The sequence below is a fragment of the Bubalus kerabau genome, chromosome 14 (genome assembly GCF_029407905.1).
Source record: "Bubalus kerabau isolate K-KA32 ecotype Philippines breed swamp buffalo chromosome 14, PCC_UOA_SB_1v2, whole genome shotgun sequence".
Classification (NCBI taxonomy): domain Eukaryota; kingdom Metazoa; phylum Chordata; class Mammalia; order Artiodactyla; family Bovidae; genus Bubalus; species Bubalus kerabau.
Window position 1 is genome coordinate 17,497,135 of NC_073637.1, and position 21,226 is coordinate 17,518,360.

Consider the following 21,226-nt stretch of genomic DNA (forward strand, 5'->3'; position numbering starts at 1 on the left):
CACACTGAGGTTCAGATAAAAATCCTTCCCAGGGTGCCATACCTAGCGGGAGGCAGAACCAGGACGTGAGCCTGATTCTACCTGACAAAGAGGACAACCACTCATACGTGTCTTCTCATTCACTCTTCTTTCTGGCTCCCAAGTCCTGCTCAGAAAGCCATTCCTTCCCCCGGCCCCCTGAAAAGGCATGATTTGCATATTTGGATCTGAAACACGCACACCCAAACTCCCGACAGACTGGGGGCTTCAACACTATTCCAGCGACTGAGGTCTGTAGCAGGGGACATGTGGCCATGTCGTCCATAGCATTCATCTGTGAAACAAGTACAGTGAACTGAGAGCATCAGGAAATTGCCAGGCATTTGCCAGACATCTGTCATTTGTCATGTGGCGGGAAGGGAACAGCTTTGTGTAGGGGCTCATTCATTCTCGTGCCCACACCTCCCTGCGCTGGGCACGTCCACCGCTTTGGGTCAGTCTCCAATCCCCTCCCGCCATCTGCTGGTTGGTCTCCGTTTATGTGGACAGACATTTATTTCAGCGCCATTGACACACCTGGCATGATACAGGGCTGATTGGCCCTCTCAGTGGCACCCGAGACTCAGCCAAACCAAACCACCACCTCTTGATTTCTGTGTCTGTTCATGGAGCTCCCAGTGGAGGTTGTCTGGACCGCAGACGTCAGACTTGTTTTGATTCCCCGTCCTGCCTTGCTCACACTCTCCCCGCTCTCAAGGTGAACAGGTGCAGCTGCCTGAAGCCCTCTCATGCCCATCTCTTTCTTTCTCTCTGTCACATCGCTCCCTGAGTCTGCCTTCGGTCCCCTCATCTCTGAACTTTGGTCCCTGCCTCTCATCAACCCTCCTGCAGCCTGGACAGACTGGTCACCACCCTGCCCTGCTCAGGAAGATGGCGCTCCCTTGGCGTCTGAACACAGCCTGTGGGTTTGAAGCTCCTCTGTAGCTCATGTTAAAGCTGTGTGTGCGGGCTCCCGTCTCCTCCCTCCCCCCTCCCCCGCCCCCCGACTCAGGGATCCAGTCCTTGGGAGAAGAACTGCCTTGTTCCTCTTTTGTCTTTCCAGGTCTTTGTACACCATGAGCCTTCTCAGATCCATGCATGAGCACTGACTAGCATGTTTAAATGCAGCCTTGGAGGAAATCTCTCCCCTTTGTTTTAAGCTGGTTTAACCTGCAGTTAACAATGCACCTAGGGAAGCAATGGCTCATGGCTTTTTTTGATTTAATTTGGCTGTGCTGGGTTTTAGTTGCAGCACACAGGATCTTCATTGCAGTGTGCAGGCTCTAGCTCCCTGACCAGGAATCGAACCTGGGCCCCTGCGTTGGGAGCACAGAGTCTTAACCACCGGACCACTAGGGAAATCCCATGGTTGCTAGCTTTGATGAGCTGACAAGAGAGAAGGCATTTTTTTTCCTATGTTCTTAGGGAAGAGTAAGATGGCAACATATTTTAGAAGGTGTTTCTGTGTTTTAGACGTTCTTTATTTTTTAAAGCCAAATGGTTAAATTGGATAGTCTATGTTGTAAGCTTCACTCTTTCTGGCCAATTTGTTAGTTCAACAGAAATTCACTGTGCAGATGAGTGGTTTGGGGAGAAGGTCAGGGCACCAAACTATTTTGATCTCTGGATTTATTTTTGTTGGGGAAAAAGAAAATATGGTGTTCACATTACATTTTCTAATAATTTTAACCTTTCAGTATTTGCTACCTGTGAAGTTGATGGATCAGCACCTTAGTGGAAATTATCTGGGGGAAATATGACAAATTTAATACATACGTATGAACACAAATACATGCAGTTTAGTCCCCTGTGTTCTTTGTAAGAAGGAAAGGATCTGTGTGAGTTCTGATGACAACAAATGAAGCTAAACGCTCTCAGTAGGGTAACCACACCCTGTGACACCTACGCTGAGCAGTGTGGGGACTCTCTTGTTAGTGGAATCCTTTGGATGAAACCCTCCTCTGATTAGATGTCACCGGATGGCTTCCTCTAATCCCCAGGACATCATTCAGCTCCTGAAAGGGCCAATAAAGGCAAGTAGGTCAGCTTGTTCTTACTCTTGTACAGGGGTGCAGTTGCCTGCACTCTGACCTTACTGTAGCCCCCTCTCCTTATTTTCTGGCGACTCCAATCAGCTAGGGTCTTTTGAACTGAGAGACTCAGGCCAGCTCATGGTAGCACATCACCCAAGAGAAACAAAACCCAACCAAATCCTGAACCCTGCGGGTCAATGCCAAGCGCCCTCTTGAGAATCCTCCTGTGTCTCCAAGGGTTAAGGAGGATTCTCTGGGAAAAGCAAGGGGGACTAGATGATGAGAGGTCACTGCTTCTCTGTGACCAAAAGATGATGCTGCCATGCTGGCCACGTTCCCGCCCCCAGGACTGCCTCCCAGCTCTGGTGTAGAGCATCTTGCCCTCCCTTCCTGGGGCCGACCCTTCAGCCGTGAGACCATGACCGGCGCGAGCACGGCCCCGCCATCAAGGGTGCCTCAAACAAAACCTAAGGCCATTAAATTTTTAATTAAACTATTTCACTGTTGGGGATATTGTGACTCATGTTGAAAATGAATCACCTACCTTTTTATCTAGCTCTTAAAAAATAGATCCCTGGTTAAACATTTAAGGGTCAGCATCATGGTGCTGGCGGTGGCGCCTGTGTTTTCTTTCCTTGTGGGTTTGGGTGTGGAACGGGAAGAAAGGCACTGGTTTGAAAGGAGGTGGTTTGTGAGGAGTTTCCTTTCTGGCGAAGGGATTCCAGGTGATCAGGGTGGCTGTGCTTTTCCTGCTTGCTTTTCTTTTGCTTTCTCTTGTCTTGGTTCTCCGGAGGGATGCCAGGAAGGGGCTGGAATGTGGGCGAGGACGGCCTTTGAACTAGACTGCTGCGCTCAGTAGGAGAAACCGTATTCCCCGTCCGGTCATTCTAGACGGTGTTTCATTTGCCCTATCAGCGCTCAGTGAGGCATCGAAATCCCATTGTTCTGCTTTTTAATTTAATTTTGCACTCGGGCAGAGAAGAGATGTTTGGAGATTCTCGGAGTGTTATTGCTGTGTGCACAAGGCTGCCCGTTCCTGCCGCTGAAACGTCTGTCCTCACAGGGGTCTGGCCCTGGCATTATTACTCTGCTATAAAACTGGCTGACTTAATTAGTTTCAGTGAGAGTAAAAAATGAAAATGAAAGTGCTAGTTGCTCACTCATGTTCGACTCTTTGTGACCCCATGGACTGCGGCCTCTGTCCATGGGATTGACCAGGCAAGAAGACTGGAGTGGGTAGCCATTCTCTTCTCCAGGGGAATCTTCTCAACCCGGGAATCAAACCTGGGTCTCCTGTGTTACAGGTACATTCTTTACCATCTGAGCCACCAGGGAAGCCCTTCTTAAGCTTTAGGTGACTCCTAAGAAGCTTTTCAACCTGTTCTACTTGGGGGGAATTTCTGGGGAAGAAATAGAGGGCCTCAAAAGTGAAGGCGTGTGGTTGACATTGGGTTTTACGATGGTATAAGATCAACTATGAAATATTTTGAGCTTCCATTGCCCGCCAAGATCTTGTTAAGCACCCTTGGGCGTTGGAGTTGGTCTGACGACCTCTCAAGCGCCTTATCTAGACGAGTTGAGCAGAAGCTCTCCATTTTCTGACTGCCCCATGCCATTTTCCCAAAAGACAAACTTCAAACTTTGCATATCAAGCCCTAACTCATAAGTTTCTTTGCCTCTGATGGAGATGATAAGCAGCGAGAAAGTTGAAGCAGTGGAAAGCAAAGAAATCTGCTGTGGTTTGTGTACTGTTTTTCTCTGGCCTGCAGTTGATGACTCTTTGGGGAGAAATGTCCGCCAGGGTAACAGAGCATTAGTTGTGTGCTGGGAGCAAAGCAGACATATGTTTCCTGCATTATAGGAGTGCTGGGCCACATGAGCAAGGATCCCTTCCAGTTCCAAGAGTCTAAACTCTGTGGTATGTGTGTGCATGCTAAGTTGCTTCAGTTGTGTTCGACTCTTTGAAACCCTAATGGACCGTATTCTGCCAGGCTCCTCTGTCCATGGCAAGAATTCTACAGGCACGAATATTGGAGTGGGTTGCCAGGCCTTCCTCCAGGGATTTTTCCCGATCCAGGGGTCAAACCAGTGTCTCCTACGTCTGCTGTATTGGCAGGCGGGCAGGTTCTTGACCATTAGTGCCACCTGGGAAGTCCAAGTATTTAACCAGCTAGAGATATCACACAAGTCTTTTGAAACAAGTCTGAAAAGATAAACCAAATCTATTTTGTATGAATATGTTTGCATTTCCATTGGCTTTAATGACATCTGTTACCCTACCCTATTCCTCAAGTGATTTTTTCCTTCCCAACTTCTCAGCTTCTTTTTTGTCCAACATTTTTTTTTAACTTTTAATTTTATTTTATTTTGGAGTAGCCAATTAACAATGTTGTGATAGTTTCAGATGAACAAGGCTAAGGGACTTGGCTATATATATATACACATGTATCCATTCTCCCCCAAACTCCCCTCCCATCCAGGCTGCCACATAACACCGAGCAGAGCTCCAGGTGCTGTACAGTAGGACCTTGTTGGTTATCCATTTTAAACAGAGCAATGTGTCCATGTCCAGCCCAAACTCCCTACCTTCCCTTTCCTCCCATCGTTTCCCCTTGATTCAGCAGGTATCTTCTGAGTGTTGCTCATGCTGAGCGCTATGCGGCAGACAGGAGCCCCGCCTGCGGGAAGTTTATTCTTGGTGGAGGAGATGGAGTAAAGAAACAGTGGCAGGATGATGTGTGACAAGATGCGATGGACACAGAGATCAAGCAAGAGGGAGCCCCTTGCAGGCAGAGCTCCAGGAACGCAGCTCAGTCCTGGCGACACCCAAACGGGGTCACATGGGGGCACAGAGTCCCAGCGTGTACCGAGATGAAAGACAAGGGTTTAGGGAGGCCGAGATGTTTGGAAGCTGCTAGGATGCCTGTTGTCTGGAGCGTGTGTGTTGGCAGTTTGTGCCGATTTTTTTTTTTTTCCCCAAAGATTCTCAGGTGCCAGTTTAAAAGAACATTCACAGCTATTCGCCTTTTTGTCTGTTGACTCGAATGGATGTCAACTCTACGTGATGCAGGTGAAATCCTCCTCCCGTGAATGCTAATTACCTCTGATACTGAGTACAAGGAAATTTGCCATCAACCAACTTAGCAAACATCTGTCCAAACCATTCGGAGCAGAGCACAGCATCTTTACATTTTCCAGCCGTCATAGCCCTGAATGTTGTAAATCCGTTGTTGTGGAATGACTTTGAGGGTGTGCGGAAGTCCTTGTTAAGCCCGAGATGACTTCACATCTGTTCCCTTTTATGTTGGTTCTTAGAACCGGATCTCAGCCTGCTTGTTGTTAGTTCATGCTTTTGGGGGTGGTTTTCTTTTCCTTCTTTTTCCCTTGTGTCTGGGGAAGCCCCTTCTTCTTTCCTTGTGTTTGTGGTGCTGAGGGTGAATGGGCTCCTGACTTCTGGAGACTCCTGGGGAACCAGGGTCATCAACCACAGAGCTGATCTGGGGAAGGATGGGCGGAAACCCTGTACTTGGTGTCCCCTTGGGAATGGAAGGAGTGACGGTGGGCTCCTGCCCCTCCTTGCTGTCCTTCTGCCTGGTCACGACGCGTACAAGGCAGGTGTGGTTTCTGCAGGGCCACCACGTCCACTTTGCCAGCTGCCCAAGCATTTGTTTTGTCAACTGCAAATCACGTAGGAAAAACTTGGCCCTCATCCTCTGTCCCGTTGACATCATCTTTGGAAATCTGTCTTGTGATAATGTGGAAAGATGCAGCAGCAGCTTCCTCTCCACCTGAGCGAAGGCCAGAAACGTTGTGAAGCAGAGGAGTGTGTTTTAAGTACTTGTCCGTTCGCTTGTGAAAAATTGATCCAGCTGGGGGATGGCGACTGGTTCTCTTCAGCTCCCGCTGAGCAGCCTGGGCAGCAGCCTGGTGGGGGGATGAGGGGTGGTTTACTTAGAGAAGCGGTGAGTCTGATGGAAGATGCATGGGCTTTGGAGACATAGGACCTGATCTGCAGGCCGCCAGCTCCCTTGCATGTTAGCTGTGTGACCTGCGGCAGGTTACTTACCCTCTCTGTGCACAGGCAGGTTGAGGATGTTTTGAGGAAGTGTTAGATACCAGTCCATCTGGAAGGAATACTTTCACACAATATTTTGTGCAAGACTGAGAAAATATGCATAGCACATGTAAAGAATCCCCCTTTCAAAAACAGAATTGGGGGCAGGGTGAAGGATAAGGGCTAGCCACCTTTTGGAATACCTGCAGCTCTGTGCCTCAGGTTCTTCATCCATGATGGGAATAGTCATGCCCAGCACATAATGTTGACATGAATATTAGAAATCTAGTACATTCATTGCCTAACACAAGATTGCTGGCCCAAGCAAGAATTGTAACCTGTGGTCGTAAATTTTGCTAACTGCTTTTTTTTTCTTTTTAAATCTCAGAAGTCTCTAAAGTTTGGGTGTGCTCTGGTTTTGAGTGGTATAGTTGGTAAGTGGATTCTTGGAGGGTGCCCAGGGCCTTGGGGGTGGAGATCGGTGTTTGCTGAGACCCCCTTTATGTCCCCACCCCCTCCAGCCAGATATGGATCTCTTTTCTCCCTCGAAATATCTCATATTGAAATAGCATTTTGCTGCTTAAAAAAAATTTATTTTTTGCAAATTTCTGGTTTGGGCAGGATCCCTTCTGAAGGACCAGATGGTTTTTCAAGGACCTTCTCACTTTCGCTCTGGTTTTCTCATTTCTGAAGAGTAGAACTGAATTTTAGGTCTTTTATCATTGGCCAGGAAAATGAAGGTAAATGGGTCAAGGGGGTTAATAGCCTTTGGATCTAAATATCTGCTCCCACCCAACCTGAATGGGGACTGTCCGGGACCCTGCTGGCCCTCTGGTGGGTACCTGTTCTTCAAATGGAGGAGAGAGGTGTGGGGTCCCTGCCTCTTGGTGGCAGCTTCTGGTTACCCAGTGACTCTGGGCTGCGTGGCAGCCACATCAGCACCTCTTCCAGGAGGGAAGAAGCCCTCACTGGATACCCAGGCTGCCTACAAAGCATCTTTTTGCCACGAGCATTCTGGGAAGGAATCCTGGAAAGAACGTTAAGCACAGACTTTTAAGTCCCGAGGTAGACAGACAGCCTGCCCTCACCCTGAGCTGAGAGCCTTTCCAGCTGTGGGTCTCGTCCTTACATAATCCTGATTGGAAAGACATTAGGATTTGCTGCAGGCAGAGAGCCGATGAAATGCTAGTCCTTAGGTGTGGATTTATGCCAGTTAATCTGATTGTTTGCTAATCAATCCCTGTTTTCCTAAAGGAGCTCAGAATCTGAAATGAAAAAGCAATCAAGATTTCAACAGCTCAATGCCTTATTGCTCAAGGGGTGAATTGAGAAAGAATTTAATTCTTTCTTGGATATTATCATTAGTAGCAATCACTTCAGACTCAGAAAGGGAGTGTGTTAGAGGATGAGGAGTCGGGGGTGGGTGCTTACTGGATCCAGTTATTCCATCTTCTTCCTTTCCAGTTCCCCTATTTCATCATAAGATTAATACCTGTGACGAGCAGGTGCCCATTTGTGTATTTATCTAACGCTTCCATGAGACCTTCCCAGGTGGCATTAGTGGTAAAGAACCTGCCTGCCAATGCAGAAGACATAAGAGACGTGGGTTCGATCCCTGGGTCAGGAAGATCGTCTGGAGGAGGGCATGGCAACCCACTCCAGTATTCTCGCCTGGGGAATCTCATGAACAGAGGAGCCTGGCGGGCTATATAGTCCATAGGGTCGCAAAGAGTCAGACACGACTGAAGTGACTTAGCATGTATGCTCATGAAACCATGGACTCTTTCGTGCAGGCATGGTCTTCCTTGTTTTTATCCATCTACAACTCTGGCATGTGAGCAGGACGTCAGAATGAACAGCATATCGGTGGGCCAAGCCCACACAACAGAGCAACACCGATGGGGTGTTTTTACTGCCCGAGACCAAGCACACTTGTAGCAGTGGCAGCAGCAGCAACACAGACAGACCGAGAAGGTGCCTCAGCCCGTGTTCTTAAGCCCCACCAGCTTCCAGTCCACCCAGAGGCATGGGAACACCGCACTGTGTGCAGCTCACGGCCCTGGAATCACGTGTTGTGTCCTGGACTCAAGCGCAGGACGTGCAGAGCCTCTGACACAGCCACGGCAGAGTGTTGGCTTGTTCTTTGTACACCGAGCGTCTTCCCATTGGGTCTGGTTGATCTGTGCCCTGCACTTGCTGAGCATCTTCATATTGGGTCTGGTAGATCTGTGCCCGCATCTGTAAACGTGAAATTGCATTCCTGTTTTGGTTGGAGGCAGATGTGGCCCAGAGTCATGAAAACCTGATGTTGTCACCTCTGATGGTGGCAAAGGAGAAAGTGGTCCTGGGGAGGGACAGGGGACCCTGCCATTTCCAAGGGCCTGGGGGCCCGAGCAGGTTCATCCTGTGATTCTGAAGGACTCCTCCTAAGGCCACCAGACTGCTCTGGTTGGTGAAGGCATCATATTCCTGTGCTGGACTCAATTCCTCTTCCCGAACCATCCCCAGAGCAGAAGCTCAGGCTGAGGTGAAATTGCTGAGATCCTTTGACATTTTTCATTTTCACTAATGGGCAGATACACATAATATAACAATTGCCATGTTTATATTTTAAAATGCCATTTTTCAGTATACAGCTCAGTGTGGTGGTGTTATTCACTTAACTTTTTGGCTCTTTGGGACCCCATGAACTGGTCCACGGGATTCTTCAGGCAAGAATGCTGGAGTGGGTTTCCATTTCCTTCTCCAGGGGATTTTCCCGACCCAGGGATCAAACTCGCATCTCTTGTGTTGGCAGCCAGATTTTTTACCACTGAACCACCAAGGAAGCCCTTCAGCTCAGTAGTGTTAAGTATATTCACATTGTCTTGCAGCCAGTCTCTAGAACTTTCCTATCTTGCGCAATTGAAACTGTACGCGTTAGGTGACAGCTCCCCATCTTCCTCTTATCCTAGCCCCGGCTCGTCCACATTCTGTTTTCATGATTGGATTGCTCTAGACACCTCCTTGCAAGCAGAATCAGGCAGTATTTGTCTTTTTGTGACTATTTCATTCAACAGAATGTCCTCAAGGTTCATCCACGCCATCGCCTGTGTCAGGATTTCCTTCCTTCTTAAGGTTTGACAACATCCTTTCGTAGAGCTCCTTTGAGTATGTATTTGTATGGCTTAAGAATGACTGATGGACTTGGGTGCCCTTTAGCTCATCCAGATTCTATTGCTCATTTTTTCTGAGGGCCCCCTGGGCCACTTCCTCTGCTTTTAAGAGGTGTTATGATTCATCTAAACCAAATACGACTGTTAGCATTTGTTGAAAGGTTTTTCCAGTGCATCACTTGGGCCTGGAAGACACAGCTGCCATTCTGTTGAATACCTTTGAGTGATGTTACCGTTAAAAACTATTTTTTAGTTACACGGGGTACAGTGTTAGGGGTTCTGCATAGAACAGCCCCCGCACTCATGCTGACCGTATGCTTGGCCCTGTGTCTCATAGACGCTGTCTTGCCGAGTCCTCTCGGCAACCTGATACTGTTGCTTCTCTTTGTAGAGATGAAGACACTGAGGCTGGGAAAGGTGAGGACTGGTAGGGACTGGGGGAGCTCGGCTTTGAACCCAGGTCTGACTCTGGTGGTTGTGCCCCTGAACTGCTGTTCTTTAGGGGCCCTGGGCCAAGAACTGGGCTTTGTATTAGAAACACAGGTGAAAGGTGAAACAAAATTACTAATTCGGTGCACAGAAGGGTCTTGGGATGTATGTATCAGAAATGACCAGGGGTTAAGTAGGTTATTGCCGGCAGGCTTGAGAGCAGGCACTTCCTGAAGGAACATCTCATTCACTCATCTTTCATCACCGGCCAAGGCCAATGGACACCTGTTTCATGAGAAACAGCCCTGCTATCAGAGAGCTTCAAATGGATTTGATTGACTTTATGTTACTTTAAAAATAGAAAAACCAGGAGCCAAGAACTTAGCATTTTATCTGGGACCTCAGCCACTCACCCCTGACTTTTAAATTAATGAATTAATTACCATCTTAACCATTTAAAACATACAGCTCAGTAGTATTAAGAATATCTATATTGTTCTGCAGTAGATCTCCAGAAATTTTATTAACTTGCAAACTGAAACTGCATACACATTGAAAATTCTTCATTCCCCGCCTGCCCCCAGTCCCTGGGGGACCATTGTCCTTATAACCACCATTCTCCTTCTCGATGAGCTTGACTATATTAGCTCCCTCATATATGTGGACTCAGACAGTACTTGCCTTTTTGTGTCTGGCTTAACTGCACTTGATGGAATACCCTCAAGGTTCACCCATGTTTGTAGCGTGTCACTGGATATCTCTTTCCTTTTTTTAAGGCTGAGTTATATTCCATTGTGTGTAAGCACCACATCTTGTTTATCCATCGTCCACAGGCGGATGTGCATTGCTTCCACCTCTTCCGCCATGCCTCTTTTCAACCTTTCTGTGCTTTGGTTTGCATTGGGGTGAAGTTGCCCCACAAAGCTTGACCTTATTGTTGGCTCCCTCTCACACGTGGCCTCTCCCTCCAGCCTCCTCGTCTGGACCACCCCCATGTCTGTGATGCTGTGGTTCCTTGGACTCCTTAGAGGCCCCCCAGACACGGGCTGCCTGGCCTCTTGTTCTTGCCTTGTCTCTGTCTGGAATGCTGCACGTCCCCAGCCTTCTGGACCCTCCGGGTATCCTGTCTTAGCCTGTCTGTGCCCTTCTGTCTCAGCTTAGACAAGCTCGTCTTGACCTCGCAAATCTGGAACCTTACCACATTGTGTCATCCATTCCCATTTACCTGTCATTTTGTACCATGGCCTGGGAGCTATTTTTAGAGCAAAGACTGCTTTATTGACTCATCTTGCTGTCGGTGCATGGCGGGTATAGAATGTTTATTAAGCACAGGAGGAGTGCCATCCTTTCAAATGCAGGAGTCTCCTCTTTTTCTCCCTCTGCCCTTTTCTCTTTGCCATGAAAATCCATGTCCCGAGTTGAAATTGAGCACTTTTGGGAATTCCCTGGCTGTCTAGTGGTTAGGAATCCACGCTTCCATTGCAGGGGGCACGGATTTGATCCCTGGTATGGGAACTAAGGTCCTACAAGGCGTGTGGCACAACAAAAAAAAAAAAACAAAAACCCTGAGTACTCTTTTCTGGTAGAAGCACCATGATGGGATGTGGTCAGCTTCAGCAGTACATGGTTCACAGGGAATGCGTTCAGTTTGTCATCTACTCTGAGAACTTAATTGCCATTCACCTCATTGTTTCTTTGGGGGTAAAGAAATCATGTCTGTTTGCAAAACGACTGAAGTATAAACAGTTTTCTGAAAAGTCCACTTATTTGGCAAGTTGAGGTCTGCTGATGGTTTAGAAATCAGAAATGATTTTCCATCCCCATAATGAGGACAAAGATGAGTGGTCCTCTCTCCAACAGGAAAAGAAATCTACTCATGCCCCCAGAAGGGAGAGGAAAAGGGTGTTGCAAACTCATTCCTGGCTGAGTAATTCTTGAGAATTTAAAGTATGACTTTTTAAAAGCATAACATACGTGTTGGGCCATTGGTACTAGCCTTGGTTTAAACCAGGTTTCAGTAGTAGATGATTATCCCATTCTGTCCTCCACCCATCTGGTTGGGGCTGTCCCTTTGCTGAGAGTGAATTTGTCTATTTTAGTTTGCCAAAAGACAAAACAGACGATGAGGGTGGCAGAGCTGGTAGTCCATGACTCAGATTCCACTCAGACCTCATTCCGTATTTCACTGGGGTAGAAATCAGACTTTAGGATGCCCACGACTCATTGCCGATGGGAATGGTGGCCGCTGGAGTTGTGCAGTGCACAACCTGTGCAGCCGTACGTACAGCCTTCCTTGTTAATCTGGGAGTTTAGTATTTTCAGATGCGCTCATCTGTCCCTACCCTTGGGTTCACTCGTGTCCATATCTGTCTGTCTCTCATAGACACACAGACACAGATGCACCCAGATGCACTCTTTCACCTTGAGGTCATTCAAATGTCATTGTTTTTCCTGTTTTCTCACTTGGGACCAAAAGATCCCTGATGCCGAGGCTTCTACCTGAAAAGTCAGTTTCAGCTTTGTAATAACTGGTAATTGTGCTCCTAAAATAAACCAGCCTCTCCAGGGCTGGAAGCTGGTCTTTTCAGCTTGTGGACGCAGAGCCGTGCTCGCCTAATGGTGAGTGCCTGCGCTGCTTCCTGTAGCGCAGTGCGGCCGTCTGGAAATGCGGCTCTCGGGCCCATGACGGGGGAGGGCCAGCTCCTTTTCTGGAAGGAAACGAACCTGCTCCTGCCAGTCCCACCACGCCTCGTCCTCCGCCTTCTGGTAGGGAGCCGCTCTCTGCCTTTGTCATCCCCCAGTTGTCACCACTGGTTTGGAGTGGCCGTCCCCATCTCTGTGGGATGCTCACCAGACTTGACGCTGATTCTTCCTGGAGCTAATGCCTGTCTCTGACTTTAGAGTTTGCTGATGAAGTACCATTAAGATGGTTTTCTGGGTTCTCCCCCAAAAGAATGCTGGGTTCCTGATTAACAACATTTGTGGGGGTACTTCCCTGGTGGTCCAGTGGCTGAGACTCCAAGCTCCCAATGCAAGGGGTCCCTGTTCGATTCCTGGTCAGGGAGCTGGGTTCCCACGTGACACAGCTAAGAGTTCACATGCTGCAACTAAAAAGAATCCTGCAACGAAGAGCGAGATTCCATGGGCCACAGCTAAGACCGGTGCAGCCAAATAAGTTAAAAAAAAAAAAGACTGGGTAATCCTAGGAGCTGTGTGGCAGCCTTTTGGGGCGACCCCTGCTCATTGGTGCTGTCTTCGTATCAAATCTGTTCCGAGGAAAATCAGCCCTCAGTTGGGTGTTTGGTATTGAGGAGAGCACGATCTCTTTGTGCAAACCCTTTTCATTTTTTCCAGTTCTGCTTTTGGGATTCTTTATAAGGCATCGAACACACTGGAGTTTAAAACCAGATTCTTTGCTTCACACTTTTCTGACTTCTTCTTGTATGAAATGAGTTAAGGTTGCTTCAGGATGGTGGTCCTGGGTACCACTGCCCTTGCCCAGAGTGACTGATGAAAGATGCAGATGCTGTCCAAAGCCACCTGGGAAGTGGTGAGAGACACTTGGAGGTGGCCTTTTCATGTCGGCTGAATCTAGAAGCCTCCACTGCAGGCCGGGTTGCTCCTCCTAGCAGGACATGTGGGTGAGGTGTGGGGGTCCCCTTCAGTCAGACTTGCACCCACTTTTATGATAGCCATCCCCCCAGCTCACCCCATCCCCCTCTCCCAACCTGGGCTACATACATGTACCCTCCTGGGAATTGCCCAAGAATCCATGTGCATGGATCTAAAAAACAATGCCCAGGGCCCTGGGAGAAGCCATCCTTAATGATGCTCTGCAGGGGTGACTAAAGAGTCATATCCATGGTGACTTCCCCCGGGGTCCAGGGGTTGAGAGTCCACGTTGCAGTGCAGGGGGTGCAGGTTTGATCCCTGGTTTGGGGAACTAAGGTCCCACATGCTGTGAGGTGCAGCCAAAAATTAAAAAAAGGGGGGGGGCACATCCTGGCGGGTTTGTGGGTACATGTACGCATGCGTGTGCACTGTGTATATAGCATGTGAGCACAAAGCACGTTGTTGTGTTTTTGCCATGTGCAACCTCCCAAATGGCTTAACAATACCACCAGGGTCCTTTGCGCTCTATGTAGGTGACAGTTATGAATTTGCAGGTAGCATTCAGTGGCTGGAATTAGAAACCAGCTCTGTCCTTAAGACCTGCGAGGAGCCACCTTCCATGGCTGTTCTTGTTTTGTTCAACCTCATGGAACAATGGCAGCCATTACCAAAGAAGCCCTTTGTTTGGGAAGGGAAAGGTTCTTCAAATAACCCCCTCTCTTCCTAATCCTGTGCTCACTTTACTCCACAGATTATGGGGTTTGGGGTGGGAGAAAGCTCCCTGCCCTCTTCCCCTGAGGGTGGAGCAGAGTAAGGTCTCTGGCCCTAGAGATATTTCAGCTGAGTCTAGGCGACTCAGGCAAGGGCTAGAAAAATAACGGTAACAAGCTAAAACTGGGTTACTCCTAAGGCCTCCTTCAGTTTGTAAATTCTGTGACTCTGAGATGCCAAAGGTCCTTTAGGAAGTGGCTTTAAGAAATCTTGGGGCTGACTGCTGAGAATACCATTTGGTAGGTCCCTTGTCCTCCTTTACATGCTGCCAAGTGATTGTTGTCATGGCAACAGAGCTGCTCCTGCTAAGGCTTTACTAACAGCATATGAGGGGATCTGGAGCTTCCTGAGATTGTTAGTAATTATCTTCTAAAAAAAAATGTACTCTGAATATTGCAAACGTTTAATGGGCCCTCTTCCATCCTAATGGGGATTTTTGAGGTTCATTATCAGCCCCGTATCTTAAAACAAAAAGGCTTGATTCTTTGTTTTCCTTCCTTATTTTTCTTTTGTGTGTGTTCTTGCCTGGAAGAAGAGGCATTGAGTAGATGCTCAAATATTTCAGTTGAAAGGTTGGCAGAATAGCCAAACATTGATCTGAATATTCTTTATCATATTAGCATTTATATATGCTCTTTACCTTGCTGACATTGAACCTTAAACCAGGCAAGCCTCTCAGAGCTCACAGCTTGTGGATCTAGAAGTCCTGTTTTCTTTTATTTTCATACCGGGGCGGGGCAGGGGGAGGGGGTGGGCGAGTGGATCCACAAGTGAGTCTTACTTGTAAACAACCTCTTAGCGCCCTCTCCTGGGAGCTCAGATTGAGTCCAACTCTTCAGACTAGGATATTATCCAATTAAACTTTGTTTTTCTTTTTGTCTGCAAATATCTATTGAGTCAGAGATGGGTCATGCATCTTCCCCAACGCTGGGAATTCCTTGGCGCCTCAGATATTGTCACTGGAGGCCACCTGTGAATGAGGGACAAAGGCCCAAGAAGTAGTAAGCCCATGCTGAGTCACCCAGGACAGCATTAAAAACTCACATATGTACCTGGGAGCAAGGAGGTGAGTTAGCGATTGTCTGGTCCCCTTATTCACTCCTTCCCTCCACTATTCCATCCTTAAATGCAAATGCTAGAGGCCTCTGAGCTGCTCGGCCTCCGAAAGGCAGATGAGAAAGGTTACTCCATACCCACTTTCCATACTGAGTTCTCTGCAGGCTTCTTAAGGTCCCAGGCATGGGGCGAGACCGAGGCCAGTGGGCACCCAGGCCACTTGGTGACCCATTCTCAGCTTCCTTTGAATCACTTTGCACTCAGACATTGTCAGGTGCTCCCAAGTCTCCTCTTTTCTCTGGATCCTGCGTTGCCCTTTCTCTGCTGGCAGGAGGACATCTGGGAAGGGGTTGGGGAAGCTTCACCAGCAGGACCCTGTGCCAGCCGAAGTCCCTGAGTCCCTACGGAGATAGAACATGGTGAGCAGTCACATTCTACATGGTCCTCCGAGTCCAGGACACAGGGGCCACCTGCATTTCATCTGATCTGTAGGGTGGTGGCTTTCTCAGGAAACTGGGCAAATTAATTGCTTTTGGATCTGTATTCTACTTCTTGACCTTGAGACTCCATTGGGAATCTAGGTACTAAAACCAGTTTGTGCCCTTTGTAAGTGGGCTTCCCAGGTGACTCAGTGGTAAAGAATCTGCCTGCCAGTGAAGGAGCCACAGGAGATGTGGGTTTAGTCCTAGGGTCAGGAAGATCCTCTGAGGATGAAATGGTAACCCACTCCAGTATTCTTGCCTGGAAGTTCCTATGGACAGAGGAGCCTGGCGGGCTGCTGTCTGTGGAGCTGCAAAGAGTCAGATACAACTGAGCGCTCATGCACCACCCTTTGTAAACAGGTGGAGGTTGGGAGGGAGGGCTGGCCAAGGACACCTTGGTTGTGCTGTTTTCTTGCCTGCCAGAGCTTTAGACCTGCTTTCTCATTTTTGGCTGTAAGAGCCAGCCTCCTGCTAGCTATACCAGGGTTAGAATTTCAGTTGCTGTTTGATCAGAAACCATCCAGTCATTCAGGAACCATTGGGAAAGGTACAACCCCAGATAGAAATCAAGGGGAAGAAGACACTAAGACGGTAACAAGTCCATCTGAATGATCTGAGATGAATTGGGCTGGGAAGTTAGCTGCAAAATGGAACTGCCTGGATTTTATGGCGACACCAGTGGAGTCTCAGCCCAAATGGAACCACTTTTCCCTTAGAATCTTAACTCTTAGCTTCTCCTGACAGGTTCCTCGTTGGTGTGGAGTAGAGTGGGGAGGAGGGAGATGGACTAAGAGAATTGGGAAGAAAGGGTGTTACAGGCTCAGTACTCAAAGCTTGGTGTGTCTGCCAGGTCCCACTTACGTTTGTTGAGCACCTACTATGTCCAAAGATGTGCACACATCCCATTATGTGCTGTTTTACAAGATGTCAGTGTTGAAAACCATGGGACACTGAGTTCAGCTAAGCAGGGATGGGCCGTTTCTGGGACACTGTCCTGCAGCGGCCCTTCCTGGGATGGGTCAGTAGCTTAAAGGGTGATCTGTGGCCAGTAGGGAAGGGTCCCCTGCTTGACTAAGCAGTACCTCCATGCTGCAGGAAGCTGGCAGGGGGCAATGCGTGCTGAGACAGTCTGTGCCCCCCTGATCCCGGGGCCTTGCGTGCTCACCAGCCCGCCCACACACAGTCCAGCCAGGAAGTGGTGGCAGTGTGTTTTGAGTCTGGCTGATGACACAGATGTCTGGGTGGCAAGGTTGTTATTTTCCTTCAGTCACAGAATGGGGATGGGGAGCAGAAAGCTACCTTCTCATCCACTAAATACGTTGGTGCATATTCGCAACAGCGAGATGTTCTCAAGAATGGTTCTAACTATGGACTCAGCCCTGGATGAAAATCCTGAATTCTCCTGTGCCACCGTGAGCAAGTTACTTAACTTCTCTGAGGCCCTTGGCCTCATCTGTAAAGTGAGGATAATAATTCCTATCTGACCGTGATACCTACAGGAGGCATATAATGAGATTTTAAAATTGAACACATTGTGCTTGCAAGTGCCTCTTAGATTGCCAACACTGAGTAGATGGTAGCCATTCTTAATAATTTGGAAAGCAGCAGAATTGCTTCCTGAGAGATGGTAAAGTCAGCACATTCTGGCATGGTTCAGGGAGGTACAGAAGCCCCTTAAAGGAACAGAATAGTACTTAGGCCAGCAACACTCAAGAGAAACCTGATTCCAGATACGGAGGTTTTCAGCAATAGCAGTAGAGCCCAAGGGTGGCATCACGGACCCGCTTTCTGTGGTCTCATCCCTTTGGAGGAAGTGGGTGCCTCAGACTCTGGCTCTGACCCCTAAAACCATGAACTTCCCTCCTCTGCTTCTAAATTCATCAAGTGACCCCCTGATTTACCTGAAAACTGCCTGAGAGATAATGCTCAGATCAGCAGCTGCAAGCATCTTATCTGCCTGACAGTTCAGCTTCATGAGCTAGGAAAATGATGTGTGGTTTTGCACATCAGCCCACATCTGCTTTGCTGGCACGAGCTGGTGTCCTCGGGTCCCTCCAGCCTGGCCCTGGTGGGAGCATCTTTCTGTGCCCATACCCCCAGAGGGAGACCCTGGCAGCAGGCGTGCATGGTGATAGATGTCGGGGAGCCAGCGGCATTTCCCGGTGACACCCCCGCCAGAGCTTTTCAACCAGGCTCCACTCCATCGGAGACGAAGACGGGCAGAGTCCCAATCGGAATGCCTTCGCTCCTACTCTGGTTTTTCCTAGAAGTGTGAGCGTGTTCGTGTTGCTCTGTTTCCACATTACCAGTCTCGCTTTGCTTTTAAAACAGCAACAAAGGAAGAGGAATATCAGTCCTTGTGGCTGCCAGTACCGTGCCTGCCAGAATCTCATGCTTGCTGGTCTCAAGCCGCCAGATGGTGGTGGGACTGTGTGTGTTTTTTTTCCTTTTTTTTCTTGTTTCCTCTGCTTTTTGAAAAGTCGTGAAGTGGGAGAAGTTGGGAAAGGTGAGTTTGGCAGCTGATAAGTTTGCAGTATCTTCCACCCCACCCACACGTGGGCACAAGGATGTCTTCCCAAAACGTGTTGCCAACCCTCCTTGGCCTTTGTTGCACACGCAGTATGGCATGTCCCGTGAACACCAACCTGGATTGTCCCACATATCTCAGCCACATACAGGAGCCCAAGAATACAGTTTCTGCACAGGAAACTGCGTGTTTTTCTCTTCCTTGAAGGTGGAAGCATGTTAGGTTTGCCATTGTAGCAAAAGGGAAGTTACACTTCCTTTGTCCGGGAGCTTTCAGGGTTTATTTTTGAAAATCTTTTAAGTTTTTCTACTTTTGACCTAAGCCACCTCATGAAGACAAAGGGTCAGATCCTTCCACTGCTTAAAATACTACTCACGTTTCTCATTCATTTGTTTCCTTGGAATCAGATTGTGTATTTGTTGCAAGAATATTGTGGTGATTTAAATAGCACATTCAGAAAGCTGGCGCAGTGGTAAAGAATCTGCCCACCAATGCCAGAGACACCAGAGATGTGGGTTCGATCCCTGGGTCAGAAAGATCCCCTGGAGGAGGGCATGGCAACCCACTCCAGTATTCTTGCCTGGAGAATCCCATGGACAGAGGAGCCTGGAGGGCTACAGTCCGTAGGGTTGCAAAGGGTCGGACACAACTGAGCACAACAACAGGAGTGTTTGGATAGTTCTGAAGCCATTTTCAGGACTAACATAATAAAGTATGTGGACAGTCTTCAGTGATCTGTGATGACCAGTGCCTGCCCTGAGTGGCTGATGTAAATGATAGATGATCTGCAGGTAACTTGTAAGACCAGGAACTGATTGTTAATCCCTCACCCTCCCCTCCATGTAAACAGATACAGGACATCAAATGAGGCCATCTCTCCCAGTGGTCCATCTTTTCGTGCCTAAGGATAAAAATAAAATGCTAATGAAGCCAGGAGAAGCACAGTTTGTTGGTTTGATGTTCAGATAGTCTGAGTGCCCCCTTTGACCTTTGGTGAAAATGATGGCGTCCTTGAAAGGAGCCGGCCGCCTCACAAGGACGCAGCGAAGGACGCGGACGCATGTCTCTGAGCAGGAGAAATGGCAGCGAGGCCAGGACTCCTGAGGGGCACCCGCAGCTTCTCTGCTTGTTACAGGCAAGTGCTGGGTGCCGAGCAGCAAGGCACTGCATATTTGTTGCTTCCTGAACTTTCCAAGGCACCTCCCAGCCTGCAGGTCACCCTGAAATCTGTGGCTTCTGAGTTTAGATGAGGCACGTCCCATGAGGGCGGGGGCTGTCTCTTCTGCTCACAGCACAGGAGTCAGAGCACAGCAGTGTCTCCTCGGTGCTGGTGGAATATGGGATGCTGCTAATCTCTCCTCCAGCACCCTGATCGCTGTAAGATCATTTCTCTTAAAATGGTAAAGAGGGTCATCTAATCCAGCCTGGAGGTTACCAGGAAGATATGCTTCCTAGAGCTTCAAGCAGGTGTGCCCACTTCCAGCTGAAGTCTCCCTGCCTGGGGTCTCCAGGGCTCCCCGATGACTCTGTTGTTGATCTTGCAGTAGGGGTCCACCTAATGGCCTTTCCGATTTGGTTCCTTGGACTGAACCTTTGCATAAAGATGGACTTTGTTGGCTGGCGCATCACAGTTGAGCCTCTCTGGGCATCAGAATTGAGTTCCCTTCTTCCTCTTAGAATTCAGGTTTATTTAATATTTTTTTTTCAAAACCAAAAAAATCGTTTATTGAAGTCTAAGAGTGCAGTTAGCATAATTGCAAATAAAGAAGCCATCTTCAAGACTAGTAAAAAGGTAAAACATCCGAATTCACAGGAAAAATATGAAAAAAGTATCAGATGCTTATGCTCTGTACCTCTGATTGTACATAAACCCCAACAAAGAAGGGTTAAAACTTCAGCATATGAGGAAATTAATCTCATGATAATTTTCAAGCTTCACTACAATCAAAACAGAAACATCTGTCATTAACAAAAGAGTAAGAATTTTAGTTTTGACACCTGTAAAACTAAAAGGGACATAGGTCCTGACTAATTCAATATCCATTTTCATTCAAACGTATGAATAAAATGATGTGTTCTGAGCTCAGTTTTGCCCAGAGAGCATATGCCCTTGCTTGCTGTGCTTAATGTATATATTATAGAAACAGCCTATTACCTCTCTCTTTCTCTATATCCACATACACACACACACATGAAACAAAATGTTAAAAGGAGAGACAAAAAAAAATCTCTATTTCCCAAGTTTGTATAATTATATATATGGAATTCAGGTTTATAACCAGGTTCCACTTCGGGACTCTCACTATCCCTTTTGAAGCGTGTGTGTGTGTGTGTGTGTGTGTGTGTGTGTGTGCTAAGTTGTTTCAGTCATGTCCAACCCTTTTGTGACCCTATGGACTGTAGCCCCCAGGGTCCTCTGTCCATGGGATTCTGCAGGCAAGAATACTGGAGTGGGTTGCCATTTCCTCCCCCAGGGGATCTTCCCGACCCAGGGATTGAACCTGCGTGTCTTATGTCTCCAGCATTGGCAGGCAGGTCCACCAGCGCCACCTAGGAAGCCCTCTTAGCCTGTACCAACACTTAAACTTGTGAAATGAAAGTGTCCCAAACATGGCAGTGAAAGTGCAGGAGGAGGGAGCCAAGCTTCACAGTCAGTTGTGATGCTGGTGTGGTGGGCGCAAAGCCGTGGGCATCACCCGGGACGGCTGGTGGGCCACCTGCTGGGCTGGCCAGAGCATTGGCGTCTGAATGCTGAGGCAGGTGCTGCAATGCAAAGCTCAGACAGCGCTCTAGTCAGCCTTCAAGGTGAAAAGATACCTGACATTTCACAGTTCTGGGCTCAGCGAGCAGGGGCTTGAGAGGAAGGAGAGAGAGACACGCTGTTTCCTCGTTTACTGAACCCTCAGCTTTCCAAGCTGCTGCAGGTCGTTGCAGAAGCGGTCCTGGATTTCCCTTCCAGTCTCTGTTAGCAGAAGGCTGGTGCCACAACTGTCCCAAGCTTTGCGACATAAAAATAAACAGCAAAGAGAGATCTCGGGCTGGAGACACCTTTAGGCGCTGGTTAGCTGGGGAACCTGTCTCCCTGTCTT

General features: G+C 48.2%; 1 protein-coding gene and 1 non-coding gene across 23 annotated transcripts in view; one reads left to right on the forward strand and one right to left on the reverse strand.

The window, feature by feature from the left end:
* The window catches only part of MTSS1 (MTSS I-BAR domain containing 1), a 165,119-nt gene that overhangs the window by 96,076 nt on the left and 47,817 nt on the right, over nt 1-21,226 (forward strand). The gene's annotated exons all lie outside the window — the stretch shown is intronic.
* TRNAG-CCC (transfer RNA glycine (anticodon CCC)) lies at nt 1,306-1,377 on the reverse strand. The gene has a single exon. It is a non-coding gene; the product is annotated as a tRNA-Gly (tRNA).